The sequence below is a fragment of the Rhinolophus sinicus genome, chromosome 2, assembly GCF_057876585.1.
Source record: "Rhinolophus sinicus isolate RSI-liver-muscle chromosome 2, RSI-T2T, whole genome shotgun sequence".
Classification (NCBI taxonomy): domain Eukaryota; kingdom Metazoa; phylum Chordata; class Mammalia; order Chiroptera; family Rhinolophidae; genus Rhinolophus; species Rhinolophus sinicus.
In genome coordinates, this window is record NC_142502.1 from 174,427,936 (window position 1) to 174,434,519 (window position 6,584).

The following is a 6,584-nucleotide window of genomic DNA, read 5'->3' on the forward strand; positions in this document are numbered from 1 at the left end:
AAGTTTTCAGACTAGAGTGGGGAGAGGAGAGGACTTTGTGCCAGTATCTTGTCAGATGAGGCGGTGGGCTTTTGGTTATGGGCAGCACTCACCTCTCTAGGGGGCTCTCCAACACACAAGGGTGTCCAGACGTGAGCACCCCAGCGGTGGGCAGTCTGGACTGTGCAGGGACCTTACAATGAACCCAGGCATTTGACCTAAACATGGGAAAATTGAGAGATGTTTGCAAACACAGGGCAAGTCCAAGGGGCTGGGATTATTCTGGGTAGTTCGATGAGGAAGGCAGAAGTGGGGCCAGGTGGCAGAAGTCAGCCTATTTCAGCCAAGCATAGGGAAAATCCCTTTTCACCTCTGGCCAACAGTGCAAGGGACCGTCCAGAGGGCAGGGAGCCCTGGTTAGCTAAGAAGTGGTGGATAGCCATGTGGGGGTTCTGTGGCCTTCCTGGAGACCCCAAGTCTGGGTTCCTCTCCCTGCCTGGTCCCCCCTCAGAACTGTCTTGCAAGTGGATGGTGCCTTGTGGTTTGAAGAGCCCGTCCACACAAAATGCCCCTTCATCCTCATGATTCTTTCCCTGGCCGTCACTAGTTCCCTGTCCCCACCATCTAAGAGACAGAATCGGAACGCACATAAATATAGGAACTTCCTACCCCATCTCACTCTAAGACCCCGGACATTCTGTGCTGCATTTGTCGTCCTAAGTGCCAAACAGGTCCATTCAATGGTTTCTTCCTTTAAGGAGGGAGGGTTGGTCAAGGTTTCTTGCCCACATCAAACTCGGGGGAGGTTTAGGATTGCACCACTTTGCTGGCAGCTTTGAAAGAAGTTATAAAAGGAAATGTTGAGAAAAAATAAAAGGCTTTTTTTTTTTCATGGGCACTTTTCTTTACAAAATTGTAAATGTACATTTAACTTTATCTGACTTTTTTCTCAATATTTTTCAGTGTTGATGTAGAATTCCTTTTTTTTTTTAAAAAAAAATGGCTACATGGCGTTTTCTTGTTGGATGTTTGTTTCTATATATATGCATTTTATTTTAGCTATAAATAGAGCTGCAATAAATATCTGTGTTGGCGTTTAACCCCCTATAGTTTGTATTTTTTTCCTTAAGATACACTCCCAGAAATGAGACTTACTGGGGCAAAGTAGATGAACATTTTGGTTGACTCCTGACACATTTGCCTGATTTCTTCCCTGTGGTCAAAACAGAAAGCTCATCTTCAGCTCAGAGACTCTCAGTTCAGAAACAAACAAACGAAAGTATAGTCCTCAGTTTGACCAGTTCAGAAACATGTTAACCTCAGCGGGGAAGTAAAGACTTAAGATTTTTTTTGAGAAGCAAGAGGTGGAAACAACACTACTTGATCTCTAAGTTTTGATAATTAGCTCACCTGGTGTGCCTACCTGGGGGAAGGAATTCAGACCGAATCCTAGAGAGTAAAGTTAAGGAGAAATGGGTGCCCTGGAGCTCTGAAAGCCAGGTGTCATCTGAGCTGGGAATGGTCTGTCCAGAGCCTAAGGGAGGGCACTGCTGGGGCCATTTCGTTCATAAAAACCACCCTGTGAACGTCCAGGATTTAAACACCGGTCATTTGGTAGTAGAGGTGTAGGGAGAGACAGGGAAGAGTCAGGGCTGGGCAGTTATGAAGTGAGGGGGTCCCCTGCCCACTGAGACTGCCCAGGAGGGGAGGAGGTACCACACACTACCAGGCCCAGGCTTGTGGGTTCAAGAGAAACGTCCTTGGGTTCAGCAAGTTTGACAGAGGAGGGAGGGAGACGAGGCTGCCTGGGAGCTGGCTGGGGAGAAGCCAAAACCATCCATAGCAGGGCCCGAGGCAACAGCCACGTCAGTGGGTGTAATTCCTGGGGGACGTGGGTGTTAGGTGAGGGGCTGCAGCGAGGGGAAGAGAGTGTGGAAATGGGGACATAAGGAAGTCGTATGCAAGGGGCTTGGGCTTCCCTGGGACAGCCTCCTGGTGTCATCCCCAAAGCACCCTTTCTGCTGGGGCCCAATAGATTTTAAAAGGCCACAGCGCATTCACCTCAGGGGCACTTTCCCCTCCGCTCATTGGGATCTATGAGGGGCTGCAGCTGGGTTGGAAGGAAGGTGCCTGGAGATTGGGGAGGTTATGGGCGGAGGGCCCTGAGAGGTGCACCATTAAAACAGCCATCTTCAGAGTTGGATTCAAATCTCAGTCAACCCCTCACTTTCAAGCCTGAAGTCCCAGGTGTCCTGAACTGTGTCAGAAAAAAGACCATGGCATTCAAAGGAGTCTGATCCAAGTCTCGTGTGACCTTGGTCAGGTTAGCTACCTGTCTTGAGCCTCCATCCTCTCATTGGAAAGCTGGCTTTGATTTTCTTGAGAAGCATGTGGCTTCTGGGTCTGGGGAGGGAAGGAGCCCTGCCTGTGGAGACACCGCCCTGTGTCCCTTGCTGCGTTCAGGGCTTTGGCCAAAGTGGCGCATTGGGTGGAGGGCGGGAACTTCGGGGCCTCTGGGGACGCCTGGGCCCTGAGGGAATCACAAGGCCCACACTTGGCCGGGGAAAGGAAAAATACCAGCAGAGCAAAAAATTCTCTCTGTCTCTCGCTTGCTGGGCACGACTTTGCTCGTGTAACAGCCACACGAGCCTTACTGATCTCCTGGGTGCTGCCTGGCCCAGTGTGAGGACTTCCATTATTCCCTGTCTTTCCTCCCCCAACCAACCCACCCCTCTTGCCTGTCTCAGGAGAGAGCTGCTCTGCTCTGCTGGGCGATCTCCCTCCACCAGCTCTGAATCCCACTCTACCCGTCTGCTCACGTGGCCGTGGCTCCCTCTGTCTGGCACCATCAATTTCTCCACTCTACCCCCCCCCCCAGCATTTCCTTAATGGCACCCTTTCATCTTAAACACATACTGTCCCTTGACTCCCCTCCAGATGCCTTATTTCTCTGCTCCACTTGACAGCAAAACTCGAAAGCACTGCCTGTATTTGACAGCTCTGGTTTCTCACTTCCCGTTCAACTCCACCCACCTGGCAGGGCCTGCACCCACCATCCCATGTGATCGCTCAGGAGCTGGGGCCCCAGGTGACTTCCCTCCTCCCTGACACCCCTCCCTGGGCTCCCGGCATCATACCCTGTGTTTTCCTGCCCCACTGGGTCCTTTACTCTTTCTGTTCTCTAAATGTTGAAGGGCTCCAGGGTTCCCACCCCCAAGTTCTCCCAGAGGCCCAGGTTCAGCCACCTGCAACTGCCAAGAGTGACTGAACTTCCCATGGGTCCAGCCTTGTGCCAAGTTCTTTATATGCAGTCTCGTTTAATTCCCATGCAAAGGCCTCGAACCCAGGTAATTGTGCCCCTTTTACAGATGGGAACTTTGAGGCTCATGAAGATTATGTAACTTTCCAGATAGAAGATGGACACAGGTGCCATCTGACATCCCAGCCAACTGGACTGTTTCCATCTTCCAGGTTTCCCCCTCAAAAGGAGCATCTGCCCAGTGTGTGGAGGGGTTGTGCCTGTGGTCTCAGGGCAACCTCTACACTGAAGAGAGATGACCATAGCTTTTTAACAAAATTAATGGAACATGACTCGCCTCCATTCTAAAAGTATATTAATTGCACCAAATTTTAAAATAACCAAAAAGAAAAAAATATTTATCATCCCATCTGCCAGAGATAATTGTTATTGAAATTTGTTTCTCTATTTTTCTTTTGCATCAGATTCATTTAGAATTTTACTAATTTAAAAGTGTATGATTCATTATTATATTGTTTGTAATAATTACTAATAGTGAGAACTCTGTGACAGATCATAACTCTGTTAACATTTGACTGTGAACATTTCCCCACATTACTATTCATTGAAAACATTGTTTTTAATGGCTGCATACTATTCCATCCCACAGATGTACCATGATTTATTTAACCCATCCTCTGTTTTTGGACATTTGTATTGTTTTCCTGTCTTTTATTTGCAGGGTGCTATTATCGACCATGCTGAAGTGAATGAGAATTCTATCACGTTCCTTCACGAATCAGCATCCTTTTAATGTATTTTTGTAAAACACACACACACACACACACACACACACACAAATACAGCACAGTCAGGAGAAAAGCAGCAGAGAAGAGTGTGACGGGAGAGGTGTGATGGGCTCGGGTAGAAAATGCACGTGTTCTTTAAAAAAACATCTGACATGATAAAATTGTATAGAATTAAATGCACAGACACACAATAAACTTGGGAAATCTCAATGAGGTTGGTGGATTATATCACTGTCAAAGCCTGGTTTTGCAAGATGTTACCATCTTGGAGGAAACTGTAAAAGTGGGATCTCTCTATATTATTTCTTACAACCGCATGTGAAATCTACAATTATCTAAATAAAACTTCAGTTAAAAAAAAGCAATTCAGAAGGAGCTGTGATCCACAAGTGTGTACCATTTGATGGTAAACCGTTTTTCATTAAGATTATATTATAAACATTTCCCATGTTTTTACAGCCCTGGCAGTAGTCACTTAATGGCTGCACAGCATTCCATCTTCTGGGTGTAAAATTGTTTACTTAACCATTCTTCTTTACCAGGTTTTAGGTTGTTTCCAATTTTTAGCCACTGTCAAATAATGCCATTATTATGCATAGAACACTTTTATTCTTTTGGACTATTTCATCAGGATAAATTCCCAGGGAGTGGGGTTACTGGACATAAGTTGGATGGAACTTTGTGGCCATATTATGTATTATTAATTTATATTATGATACCTTTATTATTATTGCCTTTGCTAACGTTCAAAATTGGCCTTTTCCCAAGCCAGCAAAAACTCTCTGCTGTGCCTTTCCACATTCAGATTTGTGGGAGAAAAACAAGGAACCCCCCCAACCCGTTTCTACCTACACAATGTCACCTGGGATTTGAGTGGCAGAATGCAGGGGTAGCAAAGTTCAGCTAGAGGAGCTGTCACCGGCATCACCCTCCCACGGGACCTTGGCGGGCGTCCTGGGACCTCACTGACATGGGTGGAGCCCACGACCTTCTCCCCAGCAAGACTAAGCAGCAGAGGCTGGGGTGGGGGTGGGGTGTGTGCGCGACTTTTCCGAAAAACAGAGCAGCATTTGCTCACCCTTCCGGCTCTCCTTTCAGATTGGCAGAAAGCCTTTTCTAGAACACGCTGGATTCCGTTAAAAACAGTTGTGAAACCGCTGCGTCCCTTGGGCGCACGGTGGGGAGGGCGCTGGGTGACAGGCTCCCATTTCTTGGGGGCGATCGCCGCCGGGGAGGCGCAGCAGGGCGAATCCCGGGCCGCCTCTCTTCTAGAGCTTTCTGAGGGCCTCTGTGTCACTCTTCCGGAGTCCGCTACCGCCGCGCGTCGCGGAGGTCGCAGACAAGGGCTTGAAGTGCGGGGTAGGGCGGCCTCGGAGACGCCACCGCCATCCTGCGTGACTGCGAAGGCGCTAGGGGCTGGCGCGGGCCTTCGCCTACTGGTGGTGTGTTGTTTGATTTTATTTTTAATATTTTATTTTTTAATTTTATTTTAGTTTATATTTTATTTTTTAAATTTTGTATTTTATTTGAAAATCGTATCTTATATTTGACTTTATTTTTATATTTCATGTTACTGTTTTTTGTTTTGCTTTGTTTTCTTATTGTATTTTAGTTTTAATTTAATTTTCTTTTTAAATTTAAATTAAAAAAAATGTTTTTGCAGTTAAGATTGCCAGATAAAATACAGGATGCCCAGTTAAATTTGAATTTCAGATAAGCAACAGATAATTTTTTTAGTGTAAGTATATCTTGTTTGGTATGTCCTATTTGATATAAGTATGTCCCAAGTGTTCTGTCCTGTATTTTTATTTACAGCTGTCAACGCTGTTTGCAGTCAAAAGCCTTCTTTGGAGGAAAGCTGAATGAAAACCCTAATACCTAACAGAGAAAGTGAAGCAGTTCGTGTCAAATTGGATTGGGGCAGAGTGTGGGTGTCACCCAGTGTCTCCCAGGTGCACACAAGGAGCCCCAATGAACAGAACCCAAGTACCCAACCTGTCCTACAGGGCGGAGCTTCCTGAGGACAAGATAGAAAGAGTCACAGCAGTAACCAGCCTACAGTCACTGCCCCTGCCCCCAAGATTTTAGAAGGGAACCAACTGGCACCGGCAGAGGGAGCCATGACCTCTGCACGTTGGATTTTTCCCAACCATGACTGACACACATCTTTGAAAATGTCCTTCAGGCTCCTATCCTGCCAGTGACAAGCTCCGAGAGTGGGGCTTAGGTTGGCCACTGCAGGATCTGGGCAAGCCACTGACACCTTAGTGTCTCCATTTGAGAAATGGGGCTGTTGCCGGGTTTACACAAGATGAGTGATGTGAAAAGTGCCTGGTGAACTGCAAAGCACAGACACCCTACTACGTGCATGTACTTCCTCCTGTCAGCTTTACTGTGCTACAATTCACAAACAATGACACTTATCCATTCTAAGTAGACAATTCACTGAGTTTCAACCTATGTTAATGGTTGTGTGATCACTACAATGACAAATTCCCCCCCGCCCCCGCCTTTTTTAGGTCAACAAACATTTGTTGAGCCCCTGTGCCCTAGGGTGT